Genomic DNA, 21504 nt, shown 5'->3' with positions numbered 1-21504 from the left:
CCTGCAGGAAAGTCTCAGTTTGTGGGTCTTGATGACACAAGATGAAAATCGCCAAAACTGCCCAATCAAGGGATACACCAGTGTATCCTCAGTCTGAGCTCCTCCCAGTAAATTGCACTGCTCTCTGTTCAGCGTAAATGAAAAGAAACTAAACTTAATTGATATGGTTTTTTTTTTTGTTGTTGCTTTTTCTGCATTTTACTGTGACACACCTAGTTTTCATACTGAAAATTATTCAGCTCTTGCAGTGAGCAAGGTGAACGAAAATTTAGAGTTACATGTGTTGAAAATATCTGTTTGCTTAATCAATTTTAATTTTCACTGTAATCAAAGAGTACATCTAACACTTATTCCAAAATTTTAAGCACTGATAACCCTGAACTTTTGAGTTTATTGGCTCAAAAAAAAGTTAGCTTTACTCTAGTACTTGCCTAACTTACTCAGGTTTACAGTGAATAAATATTAAATAATAACAACAACAACAACAACAACAATAATAATAATAAATAATAAATAATAAACAACCAGCCAAAAAGCTGGTATTTCTTTTTCCTTTTTTTTGTAATTTTTTTTCATAGCACCTGTTCATAGAAGCACCAAAGAAAAGACATTTGAGGAAAGTATCTTTATCCCTGAATTGCACCTCAGTGGCGAACCGTGACAATTAGAGCTGGGACTTCAGTTCAGCCAAAACTTTGCCAGACACCAAAAATGCAGCAAAATGGAAAAGGATTTTGCTGGAATAAGGGGGAGGCCGCAGTTAGCTCATGACATGTTTGTACTATATACAAACCATGCCATACGTGTCATATACGTGCCATATATAAACTCCACTTGAGGGCAGCAAACACCGCACAATAATAGCTGAACAAGAGTTTTCTGTACTAAAACTTTACTGCAGTTACTGTTACTGTTACTATTGTTTGGGTAAGTTATAATTAAGTTTGTGTTTAATATTAAGAGCTGTACTAATGGATAAGGATCATGAGTCTCCAGTTTTATTTTTTCTGTCTACTAACACAGCTCTGTCTGCTGTCCTGTGCTGTGCTGTTAGGAGAAACTTTAATGAAGAAAATTCAAGTGTCTGAAAATTCTTTTCTAACAGACACCGGGATGAGCGCAATTTCAGTCCCGGACATGCAGATCCTCCACTACACCACGAAAGTCTGCCTTAAACAAGTCAGTACTATCAAGTCAGCCACCGAGCAACAGCGTTGGTCTCGATGGCTTAGTCACCAGCAAGATATCACTGACCTTCAAGAAGGCCTAAGGGAGGGGTCGGCAACCCATGGCTCTGGAGCTGCAAGCGGCTCTTCAGCCTCCTTGTAGTGGCTCCCTCTGGCTTTGACAGAAAAAAAAGAAAAGAAAGAAAATGAATAACAGTTATTTCTTAATTTAACTTTGATTTATTTCATTTTTATTTATTTTGTTGCACAGTTATCTTGGAGTTTGAGGTGATACTAATTTTAAAAAGTTTTAATAATCTGTCAACTAAAATATGCATCACATCCACGTCTATCCACGCCTTTACCTGCAGGGGGCTTCTTGAGTGTGCGATCCCCGCCCTCGGTAAGCCAACCATGAATAAATCCAAAAAAAGAAAAGTCTCAGAGGAAAATAGAGAGTTTAATTCTGCGTGGACATATTCCTTTGCCTTAACTGCCAGCGATGCTGGCTTACCTGTGTGCTTGATATGTGGCGAGAAATTAGCAAACCAAAAAAAATGTAACGTTGAAAGACATTTTCAGAGCAAGCATTTGCTGAAAAGTACAAAACAGGAAATTGTTCAGAAAATTAAAGAAGTGCCTCTCTCTGCAAAGACCGTCAAGGACAGGGCCATTAAAATGGCATCAAACATCACCAGTAAGCAAATTAATGACATCAATTCAGCTCAAGCATATTCAATTGCCTGTGATGAGTCAAGTGATGTAACAGCACTGTTATGCAGATGTGTAAACTCTGATGGGTTGCAGGAAGAACTGATTGAACTTATAACGCTAAAAGGCCAAACATGGGGGGAGGACATTTGTGAGGCTGTTGTGAGTTGCCTAAAAGCCAAAGGAAAAAAAAAACACTCACCTGGTGTCAGTGGCAACTGACAGTAGTATGAGAGGAGCACAGAAGGTCTTTGTGAATTTACTTCAGAAGTCACTGGATCGAAAGCTGCTGACGTTTCACTGCATCTTGCACCCAGAAGCACTGTGTGCTCAAACAGCATTTGGGGAAAGATTCAGCGAGTTCAGAAAGGGAAAAAAACACTCTGTCCTTCCCTGTCACACCCCTGGACATGGACCCATCCCTGCTGAACATTTCTGCATTCGCAAGAGTAATTCAGCCCGATCTTGAAATTGAACTGGCCGACATAGCGGATAAAGACTTATGGGTGTCCAAGTTCAAAAGCCTGACAGCGGATCTTGAAAAAGTCATCTGTCAGAAGGCCGTTCTCGCTAAAGAGCACTAATGGAGTGATATTGAAACCCCCCCCAAACCCGACAAACTTGTTTTTGAAACATGAAATGCCATTCCTGACACTTATATGAACATGAAAAACCATTTGAAGTCCTGTCCATCTTTGGCTCAACATACTTATGTGAGCATGAAGCATGAACTTCATAAATTCCAAATATCGCTCCCGCCTCACAGATGAAAATCAAGTCACATTAAATAGGTGAGAACACTAGCATTTAATAGGTTATTGCTTTTCAGAAAAACATTTATTTTAGACCCGGAGCTGATGTAGTTTTGTTTGTATGTTCAGGTGCTTTGGTGCTGATTGCTATACGTGGCTGAGGAAAACAAAAACAGAAAACTATGACAGCACACTGAAATGGACTTCACTATGTTTTTATATTAAAGTGGGCTAGTTTTTATTTTATTAATTTTACACAAATAGGCACGCATAGTTCAGTGTTTAATTCATTTCAAAGTAGGCCTACACATGCACACTAAACTTCTGTTTGGGGTTTTCCTTCATTATAACAGGTAAAAATAGAAAAAGAATAAAATTTATAAAATTTTATAAGCTGTGTGTATATATATATATAATCACTCTTTAAAAAACTGCCGCTTACATAACAATTTCTCGTTTGTTAAAAGTGCAGTAATCCATATTAGTGAATTATTACAAAGTAAAAAATTATCACCACTTAATTAATCAACACTTTTTAACCTTCTTTTAACTGATTGTTCTGATTTTCTAGATGGCAAACTCAGATCTCACCCTCAGTGTCATCAACCCAGGTTCTAGCAACAGCAGGCAGCTATTCAGTTTTCAGTGAAAAGGCTGTGATAAATTCACTGTACACTTCCTACCTAGCACCAAACAGCAGAAATTTGGTGCAGACCAAAACACAAATAAAGTGAATACAAAGTGATATTTGTCAGGTGGACCCCACCACCACCACCACCTGTCAGGACAAGCGGTTGTGGATGGATGGAATACTTTTTCTGAATCTAACTACTTCAAATTGGTATTTCTAAAGTGTTATATCATGACAGAATTTAAGTACAGGCCCTCACACTAAGAGCTGAAATGATTTGGTTAATCATATATGAAATGTCAGACATTTGTGAAAATACTCCTTCGATTATATTTCTTTATATTTGTGTATATATGCTGTATGTGTGTGTAGCCCTGTGTTGTTCAATCATAAAAAATGGCATTGATACTTTTTAAATATTTTGTTGATCTTATTTTATCACACTGAAAATAATTAAAATGCTATTACTGGTGTTACGGTTCTCAATTCCTTTTGTCAGACAGTTACTTGATGTTGGGCAGTTGCCTATTTACGTCACAGGGTGGTACTGTTGCGCTGCCTGTTCTGCAGTTGATCTGGTGATTCGCTCTGTTTATCCCTTCCAGGGCACCGTAGTGTTGGGATTTGCTCCATGTAGGACGCCATGTTTTTCAAAGTTTATTTTCGCTTGCTCCGCAAGGTAAGCATTGGATCAGTATCCTACATTATGTCTAAACGTTAGCACTAATACCACCCATCCTGTTCATTGGTTCATGTGTACATGTTGGGTGAAAGTCCGCCATGTGTTTCAGTGATAATTGGCCGTGTTTTTAACAGTTTGTGAGTGAGTTTGTGACACAGTGAGGTGTGGCTATGAACGTGGCTAGCATGCTGTATATGAGTAGACAATTGACTGTAATCTAGACAGGATGGAGCATTCATTTTTTGTGTCTACCTAGTTAATAATTTGAGAATGTAATGTTATGTTGATCATTTGTTCTTTTCAGAATGCTGTATGTAATTAAATTAGACTGATATTTATTTTCATGTGACGTATAATTTTTTCTATTTTTTGCTGGGTAAGAAATTGTAAAATAAAACCACTTGATGATATGGTAAAGACTGGCTTTGTAGACAGGGGATACATATTTTGGCAGACTGAAAATACAGCCTGACAGAATGTGTGTCCCCACATAATGGGGGATACATATTTTGACAGACTGACTGAACAAGTCTTTATAATGAAAACATGTCCTTAACGAAGAAAGGAAAACATATTATTGCATTCGTGCAATAAACCTTGACAACAAGCACTGAAGAATAAAAACATTTATTTTGATACATGAGCCATGTAAAACTTTTTAAAGTCTCCTTGAGAGAACAGCAGTAATCACACGACAAATTATATAATCCACATATTGCTATATTTCATTATTTCATTGAGCATAGTAACGTCCATCTGTACTCTACTGTTCACCTTTACTGTTTACAGTTCAAATTAAACAGCCCTGATTCATTTAAAACTGGTTTACAGCTAAATCCTGTTCTGTATCACATAAAAGACAGAAGCACGTGACAAAACAGAACAAACAGAAGATACAGTAACACACAAATTACTACGTACTTAGCTGTATCAATTCAAAGATTTCATGAGATGATCACAAAGTAACGATGGGCTTGTCCTTTGCCACAACTTGTTGCATTCATGCCAAATTTGCCAGTGAGACTAAACTATCAGGTTATTTCTGTGTTTTTGGAATGTTTCTTTTTTTTCATCCCAGAGGAATTATACATTTGCTTGTCCTATATTATGTTTTTGCCACGCAATGTTTTGTGTCACCGTGTTTTTCACTTTAACACTTTGTGTGCATACTTATGTTCCAGGAGTTTGCTGCTGCGTGTAAAATACAGAGTGGCAAGTGTGTTATCACCATTAAGGTAAGCTGCTTCCATGTGATGTAGCTTAAGTATGAGTATAAAAATATTGGTTCTTTCTTTGTCAGAACAGGCTATTGGCAACATATACTCAGGCCTAGAATGAGGTCATTTTTAGGAGAAGTCACTTTGGCCTATGATGAATTCAAATTTATTGGGGCTTTCTGGCCACATTGTAGGGCACAAAAGTGCACAAACAGTAGGTGGTAATTACACTGTATATAGATGAAACAGTTTTAGCTGATAATTAGCTAGATGAGCTACTGTAAATAACCAACACAAACACCCATTATTAGACTGTAAACCATTAATCAAACCAATGAATAAATGCAGTCAATCAGACAATTTAAAAGCTAATTTTATGTTTCACTAGTATAAAAGTATCAGTTCTTTTTGTTGTGTTGTGTACCTTCAGTAGTGAGTGACAGGTAAACACACACAAAGGGCAACCATTTATTGCATACTGCAGTTAGAAACTGACAATAATTAGCTGATAATTAACCTGATCAGCCACAAAGTAATTGATACACAAATTATTAAACCATTAACCAACCAACATGATTAGACCAACTGTATGATTAGAATTGTGTCGATTGCAGTGTCCATGGCCAATTCCACTCTATTTAAAGTCTGACCTTTGCAACATCTCAGTGAAAGCCATGTATCTCTCCTCTGAATATCTGGAGCGGTACTCACAAACATTCTAAAAAATGAAAAAAAAGGAGGAGGGACAGAAATTTTTATCTTGGTGAGGAGGTGTGGTTGACGCTGTTGCTGGGTATGACTTATTCTTTTAAAAGGTGTGATTGGTTGATCCAAAAAAATAGGACAGATAGAATTTAGTCTCTATTAGGGCTGAACAATTAATAATAATTGTAAAAAATGTAAAAAATATCCTTTCCTCCAATATTACAAATCCTATTGCAATAGCAAAATCAATCAAAATAATTGCAACTAGATATTTCTTAAAATTTGTTCAGCCCTAGCCCCTATTAAGACATGGTGTAATTATGAACACTATTTAACCCTCAATAACACCCATGGACATTTTTGTCCTTTTGGATTATAATTTTTCCATCATTTTGGCTGTGTTAAAGCATATTGCATACACTTTGGTCATGTCGTGTATTTTTGTGTTAATTTAGACACTTAAACTTCATATGCTATGATATCTCTAAAATAAACTGTGTAATGAAAATGCTCCCCAATTTACATCCAGAAGATATTTTTGTCCCCTTGACTAGTGGCAAAACTGCGATTTTTGATCCCATTGCCATTGGAGCATAAAAGCATGTTTGGGGGTTTTTTTGGCTCTCATCCTGCAGTCTTCAAAGTTGTTTTTGTATGTCTGCTGTAAACTATACTTGATGTGAATGTGGACTTAGAGAAATTAAATGTGAGCTTTGAGCTTTACTTGTAGTAAAGTTCAAAGTCCCTCAATAATCCACAGTCAAACATTCACTCATTCATCTCATTCATGTAAACAGACAGCTGCATGAAGGACACAGGTGCAAGAAAAACAGAAAAACACAAAGTCTGAGAGTCCATGAGTTTACACACACACAAAGTCTCTCTCTCTCTCTCTCTCTCTGTCTCTCTCTCTCTCTCTCTCTCTCTCTCTCTGTCTCTCTGACTCTCTCTGTGTATGTAGCTGTTATCAGCGGTCAGTTTGTCTGCTGCGCACATGACGTGACCATCGTGCAGAACTTGTGTGTGACAATGACGGGCACAGAATCAGATATGTGACGCTGACCGGCCGGTCACCGGTCAGGGCAGGTCATGCTGAAAACCGGCCGGTTCTGGTCGATTGGTGCATCCCTAATATGTGCTGTACTTATTAAGGAATGCACAAGGGTTAAGATAATATCTTTTGAATAAATTGTAAGCCATACTGTAAAAGTAGCTTACAAAATATAGCAGTAGCTATTAGGGATGGGCATCAAGACCTGGTTTTACTTTAGAACCAGTTCCAAAATTACGATTACTCCAGAATCATTAAGAATTGAGATTTCCAATTCCACTATTGATTCCCATGTGCAAATTTAATGCGTCTGAAGTCACAGACTCAAACTTTTCCCGACTTGGTTTTTGTTTTCTCTGCACCTGGGTCCTTGATACACATGTATGCATTACACGGAGTGCACGTGTGATTGATGTTATCGAGTGGCTTTGAACTTACCTACATCAGCATTAAGCTCACATTGTATTTCTGTGGTTCACATCCACATGAAGCAGAGTGAATGCAAACATGCAATGAGGACCACTAACTCATATAGTTTTACCCCTACAAAGATGCACACATGTACACACACTCACGCACACACACCACATAGCGGGTGAGGGAGGTACCCATCACCTGTTCAGGCCCAGATTCTTTAACTTGCTGATGAGCCTGAAGGGCCCTATGGTGTTACACCCTGAACTGTAGTCCACAAACAGCACTCTCACATATGTAATATGATAATTTTCTTTTTTTTCAATAACAGGACAAGCTGTGGCATGTAGCAAGAACAAAGCACAGAAGAGGGGGCTATGCACCAGGGGCTATGCAGCAAGGACTTTAGTGTTGCATATGGGGCATGTGCACTACCAGGTAAGCAACTCGAGAGCCCCAAGATAAGGGATGGGCCTTGACACCCTGTTAACCCACTTAAGAACCAATTCCAAAAGTACAATTCCATCAATGGCTTTACACATATGTGTATTTTTGGCCCAAACCTACTGCTACATAGCCTTTCTCTACAATGTTGAACACAAATTGAAGCATTGCCATTACTTCTTAAGCGAATATAAAGAAATGGTAAAATAAAGCAGTGACCTAAAAGTATAAACAGCATCACAGGTGAGAAACTAAACTTGAATCCACAGTCATTCATTTAGAGGTTAGAAAGTATTGAGAGCCTAAGGTGATAGTTTACCCACAAATTAAATTTCTCCTGATATCTACTCATCCCTGTGCTGATGTGAGGATGGGTGAAGATCTCCAGTTCACAAAACACTCCTGGAGCTTCAGTGGAAAACAGTGTTGCGGCCAAACTTAGTACAATTGTAGTGAATGGTGACCAGTTTTAAAATGTAGAAAAAGAACACAAAAAACCCCACAAAATGTCTCCATACTCTTTGTGTGGTGTAACCCAAGTGTCTGTAAGCTGCAACCTTAAAATTTGACCCAAAAAGACGCCATATTTTTAGACTAAATGTCAACTGTAACCTCTCAGACCGGAGTTGCTTGCACACGCCTAAAGTGGGTACAGAAGCTCTTGCCCAAGCGGCGCAACATGAGATATACAAGGTCTTGCGATACTTTCATACCTGTGTTTACATGCTACCTGGAAGCAACTCAGACAGAGCGAGATCTTCTCAGAAATAGTTACTTGTTATGCGTACAGTTGACTTTGCAAACTTTCAACCAAGAAGAAAATGTTCGAGGACTGATATAGAAGAGGAACATCATTTCTTTGCTGCAGCTACACCACTTGGGCAAGAGCTTGTGTACCTGCTTCAGGTGTGTGCACAGTTCCGGGCTGAGAGGCTACAGATGACATTTAGGCTAAAAACATGGTGTAAATGGCATGAGTGAAATTTCATTTTTGGGTGAACTATCACTTTAACACACAGACAATTCTTCAGACCACTGCCTCTGCTCTCCTGCACAGACAGGAGCTCAGTCTGACAACACACGCTAGCTTGAGGGCAAAGATGGGGGGTCAGAGATGCTGAGGTCGAGATATATTCCAAGCACACTGTCTTGGACGTGAGTGATGCAGCGTGGCACGGTGTGTTTTAGCCTTTAGTGATAATGGCCATAGAATGGTCAGAAAATTTCATGGAATGTTGTCTCCATCAAGACATGGTATAATTATGAGTGAGTATTAAAGGACAACTTTGGAAATTTTAAACCTTGGCCTTGATGGAGACAGCTTGTTTTGAAATTGGTCCAGTATTGAGGAAGGCAGATGCAGCTGGCAGCTGCAAAATAAGTACAACAGTATACATTGGACAAATGTGTCCTGTACAAGTTCTTGCATTGAAAGTGTTTTTTTTTCACCACAGACCCGCTCAGATCGCCAGTTTTATCTCTGTCAACAGCATGCGAAGCGGCTCTCTTGCTCCGGGCTGTGTGTGACGAAATCTCACGGGATCTTTGCTTGTTACTGGAAGAAAACAGAAGAGCCATGACTTGTAAAAGTCAGTTGGTTGTCCCATAGTACAGGTGAGAGTTTACTAGGCCGATTGAAGTGTCATGGCTAAATATTTACCTGATTTGGAGAATGTAGATGAGACCTTTGATTTCAGTGGCTGACAGTATTTGTTTGAGCCTGAGTATACAGATGAGGAGTTTGAGTTCCTACAAACAAAGAGCGGATGAGGATAGAAAGAGAGGGGCAACGGGCAGACGAGGGTGAAGCAGCTGCTGCATGTCTGTGAATCTGTGAAGACTGGTTGTGCTCCTGTGAATGCTGTCACTCTATGCCCACAGAGGAAGAATGTCTGTGTTGTAACGAGTGGGACCTGTTGCCCAGTATTTATGGTCTTGATGTGTCCAGGGATGATATAGAAATTACCCAACACTGTGTAACCACTGTGGTGGGAAAATTATACGCCGAACTGGTCACCTTTGTTCCTCTTAGTTATTTCTCATGTTCTGTCAGACACTAACTGGTTACTGGTCCTTGAACACACAGCTGTTTTCCCTTTGGAAGAACAACTTCTGATAACACAATCACATCCCGACTCTCCCGATAAGCTGTTCAGGTCCATCCTGACCCATCCTCCTTCATCTCCTAACCCTGTAAGACAGATTTACATTCTTGACTTGATTATCAGTTCCTTTTACACTTTGAGTGTGACTGTGTACTGATCCTTTGCAAAGCTCGATTAAAACACCAGAAAGACAATCTGGGTCATGGGGTCATGGTCTTTTTCAGAATTTTCAGATTTTCAATTTAAAATTTGGTGTCAGAAGTGGGATCGCTTGTGTGAGGGTTTCTGGACTCGGGGTCGACGGTGGTAGTGCACACCCTGAGGAGATATTCCCTTCAACCTCAACCTCCCCACAAAGACGAGTGAGAAGGAGGGCCTTATACCCGAGACCAGACTCACTCAGTCACTGCGATTCAACAATTCTGATTGGTGACAATCTGAAAATTTATTTAATTGATTTTTAGAAAAATAAAAAAGGGGGAAAAATCAGGTTGCTAAAGATGTCAAGATATAAGAGTTGAGATGGGAAAGCGGTTTTGGTCTACCAGTTCGGGAAAGAGTCCCGACAGTTTTTAACCAAGGTTTAGTAGAAACCTGGAGGTGCACTGACGAGTCCAACTTAAAAGAGTTTACTAAGACCACAATACTGTATGGGAAAAATTATCACTGGTTAATTGTCGTATTGTGCAAAGTAAGACTCAGAGTTTACTAAAACCACAATAGTGTATGGAAAAATCATTACTGGGTAATAATTATATTGTGTGAAGTAAGACTAGAGTAGAGAATTCCTCTGTACTAATCACTCTGATTTTTGATTATCTTGTGAGAAAAAGACAAAAAAGGGGTGAGAGAATTTAATAAGAAACAGCAACATTGAAATCAATTATATTATTTTGAGCATACTAATATTGATCAGTTCTGATACTTTTGTATTGGATCGTGGAAATAAGTTCAGGACACAACTATCTTCTAATTTTTTTGTCGTTATTCTTCAGTTGACCAAAAATGGGTATTTGTAACAGCAAAAATCAAACCAAAAAATAAATTAATAAACAGGATAATGTGGATTTGTCTGCTCCAAACATAAATTACATGAACGTGAACTATGGTGATTCATTTGTGAAACAGATACATTTTTGGGTGACTGAATGTAACTTTTTGAGCACAGAAAGTTTCAGTATAAGACAGCTGAACAAACTGAGGGATTGCAAGAAAAAAAGTATATACTGAACATAAGAAAGGTAAGAGTAAGTTCACAGCAGATTGGAGAGCATTTAGTTTATGGAAGGACAAAGCACAAAGGAGGGACAGAAAAACTGGCAGGGACAGACAAAACCTCATCTGTGTCTCAATGTGTCAAAAATGCAGGATTCCAACCTCGACTGTGTGCCGCCGCCAAGGAGACACCGTAACATGCCACGAGAGACGGTTGGACCACACCCAAGGGCACCACCATCATAAAATACTGACCTCCCCTCATCTACTGGCCTCCCTCCATCTCCTGTTCCCCTCATCTAATCGGATACATCTGATCTACAACAACTTCTGAATGGGGAAACAACAACAAAGTGTCTACAGGGCAACCCTGCCTCTCCTTCCCACACCAAGTCTGGTCTGAAGTTCAGAAAATCTTCAAATCATTCATCTCCCTATCACCAGTGAGATCGACACAGGGGAAAACGTACACAAAGCCCTGAATCTCCCTGTGATGGAGAAAGCAGAGGCTGGTGGACATCTCATCTTGATCCGCAGACCATGGACTATGGAGGACATTAAACAGACATTAAACCCACCTCCCATCACTATCAGATTGAGGTGTAAAGGTTGTCGCTGAACTGACTGTTTTGACATTTCACAAATGGTGAAACAGACATGTGTAACATGGGACTCAGGCAAATTAAGCCTGATAAAAGGACACACTGTGCATGCTGAAGACTCCTCAAAGAGAGAGAGAGAGAAGAAGAGAGAAAGATCTAAACATGGCAGCATTGACTATGTTCTAAGGACGTTCTGTGGAGGTCTGCATACAGCTGATCCAGATGTTTGTTTCCATTGGCAAAAGAGAACATTGAGCCAAAAACTACCCAAAGACTGATCCAACTCAAAGATGACTCGGGGCGGCAGCTCAGGAGGGGAGGAATCAGCATCTTTAACTTTGACCTCACTGACGCACGATGAGAGACAACCTACACATCAGACTGGTGATATCACACACACACACACACACACACACACAGATAAATGATGTGATAGCTCAATTAGAAGAGAAGGAGGAAACAGCAAATACACAAACAATAGGCGTGCACTAAATATTTAGCTGATGCAAACATGCCAACTTGTACATGGCAAAGATGTAACATTCCTTGTTGATTCTGATACAACATACTCAACTTACTGTTATTTAATCCGACACTTTTCCAACATCTCCAAAGGTCAGCAGAAGATACAGGAAATTTATAAGGGCATCAGGTGACACACATCTGGAGAAATACACAACTCTATTATCATGTACTGATAATGTCACAGGCGAATTTAAACATTTGTTTTTGCAGTTGAATTGTTGCTGTTGTTGATATACTGTGTATTTTGGGTATTTGTCTTATTTTCACACCAGAGGGGATTATTGTTACTCAAACAAGTGAACTGGGTCTCTCTGACAATTACATATTTGTGACATATAGCCCTGACACACTGCCTTATGTGTATGAATGGAAAATCTGCACATCAGCTGTGACTCCTGTAACTACTGCTATCGCTGACAACGCACACACACTCACACACAACACAGAGACAGATTACATGAAATCACATGCACTGCACACACAAAGGGAAAGATGCAGAGTTTGAAAAATGATGGTTCAGAGAAGGTCGCCTGAGAGAAAAGCTAATGTTAAGTTGAATGTTTTGGAACAAACACAGATGTGCTGTCTCAGTAACTACCAAAATTGACAAAACCAAAGCCAAGTGATGAATCGTCACCATATTTCTCCTTCAGTGATTCAGATTCCAACTTTCTGTTTGATGGTCTTGGTTCATATCCACACGTGTCGCTTGCCAAATACAGAAAAGAAAGATGGCAAGATTTGGATCTGTGGATAAGAAAATGTGTCAGTGCAGAATCATGGAAATCAACATCTGACCCTAATGTTCAATATAATCCTGTTTTGAAGGTTTATCGACAAAACTTCACCTGTGTTGTCCACACATTCAGATCTGTTCAACCGATACCAGACACACAACACACATTTGCCTATTTGCGTAAAACATGTGATGTCACAAACACCCCAGCCTTTCAGAAGATCCCTAAAACTCCAAGGCAAACATGATATTGGTCTAATCAGAGGCATGCAACCAATTGTGATCACACCAAAATCTAATTAAAGGCCCTGTCAACCATAATATCCACTCTGACGGTATTACACCAGTCTTTATCACTTGATTAAAGGCAGGTGTAATCATTCTCACAAAACAAAACAAAAAATCAGGTATGAAAATCAAAACAAAGTTTGAGCTCATTAAATCTGTCACCAGGAAGTGCATGATTACAGTGTTGATGATCAAATGATTTGTGTTCCAACTCAAGCTCAGTGTGAAAAAGACACATTTGAAACATTTGGATGAAGAAGGTCACAAAGCTAGCTTGTCAAAACTGCAGTTTGTCCAACAACAAGTGACATTTCTGGGTCATGTGATGACATGTGATGGCAAATCCCTCTCCCAAAAAAGAGTAAAAGCATTTTAAAACGTTTTCAAACCCAATCATAAAGAAACAAGTTATGCCTTTTGTGTTCCTGTTGCAGGCCCTTCATTCCCACTGGTGTTTTCACTGGTGTCCTCGAGGCCCCCCTGAGTGCAATCGCACCTGGGTGAGGCCTAGAAGCACATAATAATGTGACATGGACTGCTGATGCAGGATAAACATTTGTTGACTTAAAACTTGTCCTTCGGAAGACTCTGACGACTCCAACTCTTTGGTTACCAGATCCAAACCAACCTTTTGCTCAGACTGTAGACAAAGAGTGTCGAGTGTTACTCCAGGACCACGGAGACAGACAGAGACCTGTAGCCTACATTTCAGCTAAACTTGACGCTTTAGCTACAGGAATTCCTACTTTTTAAGGTGACTGTAAACTAACTCTGCTCTTTCCACATGTTGTTTCATTGATTTTGCTTTAGCAGAAAACATCTTATCTTTCAGCAGCAAGATTGTTCCTTTATAACACTGTTCTATTTGAAATCCCTGATATCACGAATAGTGACGATATGTGAATAGATACAATGTCCTTAACCCTGCAACTCTTTTCCCCACAGAAGGTGATGGAGGAGAACACAACTATGTTGTTACAATAACTGAAGATTGTTCCCCAAGACCAGATTTGCAAGAAACACCATTGCAAAATCCAGATTTTGAACTGTTTGTTGATGGCTCAGCATCATGCAACCCTGACACAGGAAAAAAGTAATTACAAATACTCAAATTACTGCAATTAAGTAGTTTTTTGGGGGGTAATTGTAATTTTATGAGTAGATTTTCAAGTCTGTAATTTTACATGTACTTAAGTATTGATTTCACCATGTAATCTACTTAGTTACTTTCAAAATCACAGTTGAGTACTGAGTACAATTTGAATTAATATCCAAAGCTTTCATCTGCATTTTTGAGGCCAATCAGGTGATCTGATCACGGACGAGCCAATGAAAAGAAAAAGAACTGAAAAACAAAACAAAATGGTGTGGCAGCAACTGTTAAGGGTGTTAATGATTAATCATTAGTCAATTAATTGCCATTTAGAATTTACCCAATTAGAAATGTATTCATTGATGTTTAATCAATAGTTTTGGTAGTAACTGAACCTCATTTTATATTGTTTTGTCTGCAGAGCCATTTGTTGAATAAGGAAACTTAAACTTTGACTTAAAAAGAGAAAAAAAAAGAAAATAAGAAAAAAAAATAGGAAATAAATTGTGTTATGTATCTTTACTAATAATCTTATATTATTAATGATTAATCAGTTGTTAACGTTTTCAACAATTGTACAACGAAATACACAAAATTTGCAACGCTAGTTTGGAGAGGTGACAGTGACATCAACAGTTGAAAGTAACTAATACTCTAGTAGTTTTTCAGACAAATACTTTGTACTTTTACTGAAATATTTTTCTAACGGCAGTACTTGTAATTGAGTAATGTTTTAGCAATGAAACAGTACTTGTACTTGAATACAGATTTCTAGTACCCTTTCCACATGATACAGTCAATGCCAAATCACTTCCTGCTTCACATCACCTGGCAAACCTATAGCACATCACACTCTTGTTTTACAACTGCTGGATGCTGTTCTGCTCCCAAAACAGGTTGCTGTGTGTAAATGTCATGCTCACACTAACAATGACCAAGTTTCACAGGAGAACACCAGCAGCAGCCAAGGCCGCAGCAAGCCCAGAATTAACTATGTCTGAATTCTTTCCATATGATGACCGTCAAACGCCCTCCACTCCTACAGCTGTTTTATCTAACATTCACCAAAGGAAGTGCTACCAGCTCCAGCCACAGGACCTCTTCATGACCTGCAGCCTGGTGACTGGGTAGTGGTGAGAGACCTGAGGTGGAAGACTTGATGCTCTAAGTGGTGGACGGGTCCATTCCAGGTGCTGCTGACCACACAGACGACAGTAAAGTTTGCCGAAAGAGTCAGTGGTGGGATTAGGGTTAAATTATTTTAAAAATGCACTTGTCTTTGATCTTTGTCTGTCCGTAATTATCACCATAGTTATCCAATGTAATAATAATGATAATAGTAATGATAATGATAATAATATTAAAAACTTCAAACTTATACAGTGCTGTACTATGTATATACTATACATATATTAGATCATTATAAACTGTACAGTATAATACACAACTACGCTCTGTAGTCTGGCTCAATGTCCCACCTACAGCACAGCACATCTGATTGGTTAGAAGTCATGATCAATCAATCATCACCAGTGAGTAGAGAGGAGCTGTGTAGAAGTTAAGACAGCTGATATCACCAAAGTTTCAATGAACATCACAGTTTTATGATCCATTTCTTTGGTGATAGCATAGTTACATCAATGAAAAAAAGTTACGGTCTGGATTTCACTCAAGGCGATGTGACGGCATTTAAATCAGTCACTCTTGGCAGAGATGCACTGCACTAAGCAGCATCTGTCCCGTCTTTTCACTGCAACTCTGCATTGAGATTTCAGTTATTATAACTTATACAAAAGTAACAGTGACAGTAAAACTATGATGCTCACATGTAGTCCGCGGATCACATGCGTGCTGAACTGTAGAGGGTGATCCGTACGTGACACGGGTCAACTGCGATCCATTGCACCCCTAGTTAATATATATGTAACTTTCCTACCTATTGCTTGCATTTGTTATATTGAATTCTCCCATCTGCAACAACAGCATCTTGCTTTTTCTAGGGGTAGTACTTTATGGAGTAATGTTTTAAAATCATAATTGACATAACATTGCAGATGTTTCTTCACTCTCTTATACTTTCCTATTATGTTACCATATGTAAGGATTATTATTTGCAGTGAAGGTGTGATCTTTTATAGTCTTTTATAATTTTATTTTACATGTGATCACATATGATCAAAAGGAGGGATTGTAGTGGGAAAATAATATGCTGAACTGGTCACTGTTGTTCCTCATAGTTATTTCTCATGCTCTGTCAGGCACTAACTGGTTACTCGTCCAACACACAGTTGTTCTCTCTTTGGAAGAAGAGCTTCTGATAACACAATCACATCCCGACTCTCCCGATAAGCAGTTCAGGTCCATCCTGACCCAACCTCCTTCATCTCCTAACCCTGTAAAACAGATTTACATTCTTGACACGCTATCAGTTCCTTTTACACTTTGTGTGTGACGGTGTACTGATCCTTTGCAGAGCTCTATTAAAACACCACAAAGACAATCTTGGTCATGGGGTTTGTCTTAATTTTCAGATTTTACACCACACCATCTTACAGTATTCCCACCCTCTGATCAGCAGGACAGTGCTGGATACCTTCTTTCATGTGCCCAAAATAAATTGGAGGAGGCAACCAAAACCACAGGGACCAAATGGTCAACTATCCATTGAGTAAGTATAAATGTCTTCATGCATGTAATATCTGTGCCTAGAATTGTCTGACAGATGCGCATTTACTGTTGCATATATTAGTTTGCCCTCAGACATTTCAAAATCATCTTAACCCTTTCATGCCCATCATGTGGTGCTGGAGTGGGCTGTCAGAAGAGAATGTCTTGGTTGTGGTAACAGAAGAGTGCTGCCAAGCTGGATCATCACTGCTATCAGAAGCAAGTACCCATTACCCACTGGCACTTACAGCAGGCTCAAGGAGGCAGATGACATGTTCAGAACACACCTACCGATGAATTGTACTCTTGACTGCACTGCTGAGCAGTCTACAAACTGTTCCAGTCTTTAGAGACACTAGCAGAGCCTACATAAATCCTGCACACTGTAAATACGACTTACACTCCATTTACATTTCAAAGACAAATATTGTAGTCTTGACACCACTACATTTCCGTTACTTTTAGTCTAAGCATAGCTTTGAAGTCAGCTGTTGCTGTTTCTTCTTTTCTAAAATGCGACTGGCCACATGCTGTGATCCTTACAGAGGAAACCAATTACAGTACCCACTCTCAACTGGGATTGATGTAAAAGCAGAAGCACGTCATCCAGGCATGCTCTGTAACAAGCACAAGCAAGCTCTCCCTCTTTCATTCAAACAAACTCGGTAATGGTGACGGCAAAATTAAATCTCAAGATGTTATTATCATTAGAAAAAGAGAAATAATTTCAGGTAGGCTTTTAATGTTGGATTGTTTTATTGGGGTGAAAAAAACACATAATTAATGTATATACTGCCTCTAGGGGCCAGAAAGAAATCAGTTATTTAACAGACTTGGAGAACTCCTTACGGTTGGTTTCAATCTAATTTTCTATACTTTTATTTAAATACAGTTATGTCAGAAAATGACAATAGCTGTCCTTTTTATTTTTGACTGTATTTCTATGCTGAAGTTTTTATAGGTATTTCTATAGGTCTTTCATCGTGGTTCTACAAGCAAGTCAGTGCATCATTAGGCGGTTACAAAGTTTCTGTAAATTCACAGTGAAAACAATACAACAGTGTGTTTATTAGAAATGTACTTTGTAATCTGTACTTTTGAATACTTGAGTATTTTTAAAAGCGTGTACTTCTGAATACTTAAATATTTTTAAAAACAAGTACTCTAGTACTTTAACTCGAGTAAAATTTTGATTGAGCAACTTTTACTTGTAGTTGAGTAATATTTGACCAGGAATATCTATGCTTTGACTCATGTACTGCGGTTGAGTACTTTGTCCACCACTGCATATACAGTGCTAAACAAATTTATTAGACCACCTGTTATAAAAACAAGAAAACATAAATATTTTAGAAGTCTTTCAAAAACTTGTTTAAAATGAAAAATGTTATTGTTTTTTATTTGGCAAATAACAAACTGAAAGAACTAAATAGTCCCTTTCCACACATAATAATCAAAAAATGTCATATTTTGTATGGCCTCCTTTGGCCTTGATAACAGCGTGCATTCTTGTTGGCATTGTTTTTATGTAGTTTTCAACAGTCTCTTTTGTTATTGAGTTCCAAATAGTTTCTAGTAGAGTTGGGTGATATGCTAAAATTGTCCAAACTATCATCATCAGCTCATCCATCAGCGATTGGCGATACCATTGTCCCCCCACCCACTTTCTCCCGTCCTTTCGGGTCTCAGCTGGGAGATGTGCGCAAGCGGCAAATTCACAATGTTACGCATGCTGCGTACGTTCACTACATCCAGTGGACAAAATAAACTTACAAAGTATCTACAAATTACATGTTTTCACACTTATTTTCCATTTTAAATAGAGAAATACAACCATTCACCTTCTGAATTTATGTAATTTCTGAAGTTTCTGTCTTTTACCGAACTAATACAAGCTTAATTGGCTTGTTAACGCCTTGGAAAACACACTTTGTTCAAACTTACAGAAAAACATGTAAAACTCACCAAAACCGTCTTTGTTAGTCTAGCCACTCTTCCAACAATTACCAACTTGGGTTTGGTCAAAATAAATCCTCACTTTACCGTGGGGAAAGAGTTTAAAGAGTCTGACTCTGCAGCCTGTTTTCTTCTCACTCGTCACCCAGCTCAGCACATTCATGGTCAGCTGAGTGGATGTGTACTGTGCCACTGGATGAGAGCGCGGTGTAGAGCAGAGGCTGTCACTCTGCAGACTATTACATTAGCAAAATAAAATGACAAATATCACCCTAAAAAATCTGGCAGAAAAAGCAATCTGCTATGGATTCAGCCCATCGTCGATAGACGATATAGTCGTCCAATCGCCCAATCCTAGTTTCTAGCTGTTCCCACAGTCTTGCTTCAGAAGAAAATTTTGTGCAATCAATCCATACTAATCCTACTAAATCCCAAATTTATTCAATAGGATTGAAATCCAGACTGTGACTTGGCCAGTCCATCAGTTCCAGTACTTCAGATTCCTTTTTCTTGGTCAAATAGTGTCTGCAAAGCTAAGTGGTCATAAGTATGCTTGTGGTCATTGTCTTGTTGGTAATATGAACCCACGACCAATCAGATTCAGTCCAGAAGGGATTCCATGATGCACCAAGATGCTGTGGTAGACGTTCTTGTTCATGATACAGTCGATTTTCAAATTTATATGAAATGCAGCCTCTTCTCAGCATACTTCAGCTTAGAAGAATGGAACACCTACAGAGATCCTGTGTTGATGCAAGTTTAAAAACCCCAGTTGTTGCTACACCCAGATAAAAAAAAAAATGATATGTTCAAGTTGTTCAAAACAAATGGTAAAACTATAAATACAGAGAGTGTGATTTTGCTCGGTGGGTGTAAAACTTGTGGCAGTGTTAGTAATATTACTGTACTGTAGTATTATTACTCCTCACTGCAATGGACATTTTTTTACTTGGCGTTGTACAAAACAGGTGTTATTGAATGAAAAACATGAGTCTAAAAAATGCATACCAGTGTGCTTGAAATGAGGCGTCTGCTTCAAGTTCTGAAGGAGGGTCTTGTCCATGACAATGGCCTTGAGAGCCCAAAAAGCAGGTGAATCTGTTTTGAGCCACCTCTGTCTTTTCTGCTGTTCCTCTGTCAAAGGTGGGTGATAACATGTTTACTCCACACTATTCGCCTCCCATTGATGCATGTCGCAAATATGATGTAGCAGAGACTTCCACTGACACACACATTCCTGCAGAAATGAGAACACAAAAACATTTATAAGTGAAACATTCATGTTTCAAGAACAAACATTTTCTGAAAGACATCTTAAATGTAGAGTATACATTGGGGACAGCTGAATAGAAATTAGGTTTAACCTTTTGGATTATACCAGAGTGAAAACCGGTGAATACTATTCTTATCGTGTTACCTAAAAATTATTATTCTTTTAAAATTTGCAACATTGTCTCAGGTCAATTATTGTGTATTACGCTTACTAGATAATCTCTTTATTACCTCCTCATCACTTTTACATGACCAGTACAGGTGGCGGTTAATTGCTTTCAGCCATGGTTGGAGATCTTTGTTGTCCCTCTTATTTGATGCAGCAACAAGTTTTTTCTTTACACCTGAGAAAAACAAAAGTAACAGATCCAAATTATCATGAAAGAAAAAAGAAAATATGAAATATCTACCCTTATACATAAAACAAATAAACTAAACAATTTTACTTAATCTTGTTGACATGCTAGGAGTCAAATTCGTGGTGGAGGTTGGTGTACGTCTCTCTCATTATCTTTCAGATTGATGGTGATCTGTCAGTAGTCATGACACCTAAATCCACGCCCATTTAGAGTAGGTGTTTCAACCCCCCCTCCCCCACCCCCACCAAGCTCCATTGCCTCCATAGCCACAGTACTTAATGCTTTTGTAACTGTAATTGTGTGTAGTAAATGCAAATGTAGCACCCTGTATTGTGATTGGCTGTTGAGAAATACCTCTTTATTCTGATTGGTTACTGGAAAATCCACCTGTATTGTGATTGGCTGTTGTAAAATCCCCCTGTATTGTGATTGGCTGTTGTAAAATCCCCCTGTAATGTGATTGGCTGTTGAGAAGTACCTCTTTATTCTGATTGGTTGCTGGAAAATCCCCCTGTGTTCTGATTGGCCGTTGCAAAAACCCCTGCATTCTGATTGGTTGTTTGAAAATGACCCCGTATTGAGATTGGCTGTTGTGAAAAACATCTGTGCTGTGATTGGGTGTTGTAAAATCCCCCTGCATTGTGATTGGCTGTTGTAAAATCCCCCTGTATTCTGATTGGCTGTTTGAAAATGACCTTGTGTTGTGATTGGACATCATGAAAAAACATCTGTGCTGTGATTGGCTATTGTAAAATCACCCTGTATTGTGATTGGCTGTTGAGAAATACCTCTTTATTCTGATTGGTTACTGGAAAATCCCCCTGTATTGTGATTGGCTGTTGTAAAATCTCACTATAATGTGATTGGCTGTTGAGAAATGCCTCTTTATTCTGATTGGTTACTGGAAAATCCT

Source organism: Lutjanus erythropterus, chromosome 11, assembly GCF_056507025.1.
Source record: "Lutjanus erythropterus isolate fLutEry1 chromosome 11, fLutEry1.hap2, whole genome shotgun sequence".
NCBI lineage: Eukaryota > Metazoa > Chordata > Actinopteri > Lutjaniformes > Lutjanidae > Lutjanus > Lutjanus erythropterus.
This window is presented reverse-complemented; position numbering follows the sequence as displayed.